The sequence below is a fragment of the Raphanus sativus genome, chromosome 4, assembly GCF_000801105.2.
Source record: "Raphanus sativus cultivar WK10039 chromosome 4, ASM80110v3, whole genome shotgun sequence".
Lineage (NCBI taxonomy): Eukaryota > Viridiplantae > Streptophyta > Magnoliopsida > Brassicales > Brassicaceae > Raphanus > Raphanus sativus.
In genome coordinates this window covers 22642152-22646819 of record NC_079514.1, presented here as the reverse complement: position 1 = coordinate 22646819, position 4668 = coordinate 22642152, and the positions used below count along the sequence as shown (strand labels likewise).

Sequence of the window (4668 nt, the reverse complement as noted above, 5' to 3'; positions counted from 1 at the left end):
TAGCAAGATTTCGGATTCCACATGAAGATGAGACAAAAATTAACTGTTATGAGTTGCTTGAGACTTGTCTTATACGAGTACAAAGTCTGGAGAAGCAGAAGAAGTGCCACAAGACCTGGAAATTTAGATACAAACAACACTTGTTGTTGAGGGCTTTGCTGAACGCTGAGCAAGAACAAAAGAAACTGATGAAAAGAGATGTTAACTATCATCTTTTGGTGTTAAGTAGAGGTTTATGTGATGAGATATTTGGTGAAGGTCAGCACAGTTCTGTCTCCAAATCTGAAGATAAGAGGCTAATAGGCATTGACGATGGTTCCAACAAGGCTGATATGATGTGGGGAGTTAATAATTTTCAAGGCAATAATTGTAGAAGCATCAGACACCTTCTGTTCCTGGTAAAAGAAGCAAGAAACATGTATCTCCTGAAAGACAAACTTGGGTCAAAGAAGAAGCAGAAGTGTGGTAGGCTTTGGAACTTTAAATATAAGCAGAAACCCCAAGACAGAGATAAGAATGGGACACATCACTCGGTATGGTTACTGGAGCAGAGGGATGTAACATTCGGTTATAGCAGATGGTTAATAATGGTACTGGAATCTGATTTTTCTGCTGATCTCTACCGATACTTCAATATCTCTTATGGGGACACACACAAGTTTCCTTGTCTTGTTAAGATCTACAAAGATGAAAATGTCTTGAAGTTAAGAGATGTTGGTTTCCATGATGCATCACTTATATGGTTCTATGGATCACTGTCCCGACCACCAGATTTCAAGCTACCACTTCTTAAGCCTGGGTTTTGGACACAACACCACGAATTGGAGAAGCTAAGTACTGAGTTTAAGATTGGCAAGAAGGCACCTGAAGTTTTTTTATATGATGATTATGGGCAAGATTTCTACAAAAAGTATCAGCGTGACAAGGTAATAGATATTTGTATAACTCTGCAGAAAAATCTAGAGTTGGTCAGCTCAATGGTGAAAGAAACTCAAGTCCAAATCTTAGCCTGTCCTTTTGATACACCTTTCTCAAAGGCTGTTTCCACTATGGTTGGATATGGAATCAACTCCACAGCAGTGGGACATATGAACCAGAACGGTAGTGGAGTGTCTAAGGGGCGGAGCATACATTGTCGCTGTCGTCACCATGTGCGCACATATGAAGATAAGAGGACGTCATTCCAAAGCAATTTATTATCTTCTGCAGTTTATGAAAGCAAGGCACGTAAGATTGAACTTCTGGTTATAACTCAGAAGATGCACATAAGTCAAGGATTAGAGTTGAGTGTGTGTTTGATAGGAGTTATTGATGTGAATGGCAAAAATGAAGGAAGCGACATCACTGATCATAGAAAGGATCCAAAGCTGCAAAATTTTACTCTAGAATTTTGGATATTCTTTTGTTTTAGTCTTCACTTGTCAATGGTTTCATTCTCCTAGACCACCTGAGATATTATCCTACAAGATGCTCAACAGACAGAACAAGGCAGCTGTAACTAAAAACATTTAGTACAATGGAAAGGGCTTCCTCCTCAACAAGTAACTTGGCAACTCTATCAAGACTTCATTGCAAAATTTTCTCATTTCCAGATATATCCTTGAGGCCAAGGATGTTCTGAAGGAGGGAGTATTGTGACAGGAAACGTCACAAGTCTCACAATGATTTTTAACGGGTTTTATGTTTATCATATAAGTATGTTATATTTCCTTATTTCTTAGTAGGGTTTTCTATATAATGTAAGCCTTACGGCTTATGTTTACATTCCAACAAAATAACTCTCATATGACTATCAGCTTTTAATTTACTTTTATTGAATCAATTAGTCACACTCATTTTTGCCAATCCACTTCAACTAAGAAAAACTTCAAAAAAATAAAATACAACGATCGTTAACCAAAATCAAATAAATCAAGGGAAATATCATTTTCTTTCAACATATTTTAGTTTTCGTATTTTTAAACATATTTTTTTTACTAGGACCATAAAAGAATTGCAAATTCATGTAAGAATAAAATATATAAACCCGGCGCGTAGCGCCGAAATACCACTAGTTATTAGTATATAATGGTTTTGCCTATATGGAGTTCAATACACATCCTCTTATAAACTACAAACGTTCTATATTTATTTTATAATGGCAGCCATGAACACAGTTTCTGAGCTTAAGCCTTTCAAGTCTTAAACGTTTTGTAAATTGTTTAAACGTTTTGTAAATTGTCAAAAGTAACATGTTTAAATGTTTTTATTCTATGTTAACCGAAAAACTGTGTATTTTAATGTTAATAAGATGGTAACATTGTTAGAATTGTGAGAAATTTAATTTCTAAATTTTATTTTGACTTTTAAAATTATTTTAATCATCCATTGTTCTTTATTTGTATTTTGGTGTTACAAAAGTTGATAATAAATTAATTTAATAATATATTAATATAGTCGTATTTTTCTAAAAAAAATCCAATGAACAATGAAATACTGCTTTTAAACATAATCCAGTATTATTTTGCGTTTTACCTGGTTTTATGAATCTTTATCCAAATTTAAGATAATCATTATTATTCATATATTCATAGTAACATGAACCATAAATTTTATACCACGTAATATTATGATACAAAATAATACACGAAAATTAATATTTATAATATGTATATTATTTTTGATTAAATACTTTATAGACTTATTACCCCGCACAAGGCTCGGATCGATCCAGGCTTTTTTATTTTGAAACTTTAATTCTCAAAAAAAAAAAAAAATTTCCGCGAGATACTCTATCAGTGGCATCAGTCAATTCTGATGTTTTAAACGAGAGGCTGAAGACGAATCACCGCCGCAGGAAGAGACCACCGTGAAGTTGGCCTTGAGGGGTTTCTTCGAGAGATCCCACTGCGACAACCAAGCTGGTGACTGAGAAGATTTCTCCCGCGGCGACTGTAAAGGTTATCTGGCTTCCCTAAATCTTTCATCGACAAGGACTCAGCATCCTTTAAGCTCTTGAAAGACTTGGACCTCCCTTTGTAGAACTTGGATATCCCTCTCCTGTTTTGTTGTATTCACAAGTCAAGAGAGATTTTAATATTCAGACAACAAAATATTTCATAATAAAAAAAGTCACACCTGATGGTTTAAACTTCTTCGAGAGATTCCATCGTATCAAGAGGACCCTTGCAAGGAGATTCAGCTTCATTTTCTCCTCCTACGTCATCATTGTTCTTGCAAATCGGAGGAAGACGTCAAGGACCAACCAACTTATCCATCACAATCAATATTTTCTCATAGAAGAGAGAGTAGGATATTTATATTTGAGTTTCTGTTTCTGTGTGTGTGCTTTGTTTAATTTACACAAGGAAAAATACAAAGAACAATATCAATCTTTTCTTTTGACATAACAAATCAAATCTTTATTATCAATTACGAAGGAGAAAAAGATAAGAATTGAAAGAAAAATATATCGTTAGCCCTTATCCCGAGCCAGATCACTCCTTCCTTCTATATGAATTTCCCATTAAATGTTATGCCCATTTACGGGGCTATTAAAGTAGTGCTAATGTTAAGATTTAAGAGATGTAGCTCTATTTTAATATATTTATCTGACAAATTAGTTATGCTCTTATAATTTTTTTTTGGTGAAACTTGAAATTTATTAATCAACGTAGAAAGAACTTTACAAAAGTTTGAAGAAGTGTAAAACTAGACACAAAGAGAAGAACGTACGATTATATTCATAGGTTTACACTTTACATCATACTAGATTTTGACCCGCGCTTTGGAAGCGCGGAATATTTTACGATGAAAAATTTCACTAATAACTTAACAAATATTTCGGTAATTTTTAAAGAGTGTGTATTTAAAATATTTTTGCATTTAAATCAGTGTTTTTAAATTCAACCCGATTGTGATTATACCGGTTAGTCCGGAGATCTGACAATTCAATTTAGGTTTTTAAAATATACATATTAAAAAAATCACTAAAACCTGAGACTAACCGATTGAACTGATGGATGACCGATATGTAATCTAATTGGATTTAAATTGTAATAGTTTCATAATTTGTAATCTTATAATCCAAATTTTAAAGTTCATTATTTTGCAATTTATGAAATTATAACGTTTCTACAAAATTTTAAAGAGAAAATGATATATATAAAATAACTAAGATTAATTATTGTATTGTTTGGAAACATTGATAGTAGTATAAAAATATATTGTTTGGAAATATTGATAGTAGTATAAAGAAATAAGTATATTGTTTGGAAACATGGATAGTAATATAAAGAAATGAACATTAGTGATTTAATGTAGGTTTAACTATAAAGTATAAAGGTGTATTTAATTTAAAAACTTACAAAATAAATGTTAGGTCCAACAGAATGTTTCTGTTTTAATAAGATAGATATATACAAGACTCGACATCCTTATCTCAAGTATAACAGAACTTATCTCTAAATACTCGTATTTATCTCTAATAATATGTCATTATCTCTAATATATTCTAATACTCCCCCTCACGTTGGAGTGTGAAGATCAAGAACACCCAATTTGGGCAAAAACTTGACAAAATCAGGATAACCAAGAGATTTTGTAAGGATGTCTGCCAAGTGATTGTGAGTACGAACATGAAACGTCTTGAGACGACCTGCAGTTACAGCATCCCGAACATTGTGACAG

At 32.9% G+C, this 4668-nt stretch overlaps 1 long non-coding RNA gene across 1 annotated transcript; it reads right to left on the bottom strand.

Moving 5' to 3' along the window:
• Nucleotides 1-2573: 2573 nt before the first annotated feature.
• Nucleotides 2574-3696, bottom strand: LOC130510674 (uncharacterized). Its single transcript, XR_008944392.1, has 2 exons — nt 3118-3696; nt 2574-3039 (listed from the first exon to the last, which is right to left on the bottom strand). It is a non-coding gene; the product is annotated as an uncharacterized LOC130510674 (long non-coding RNA).
• Nucleotides 3697-4668: the final 972 nt, after the last annotated feature.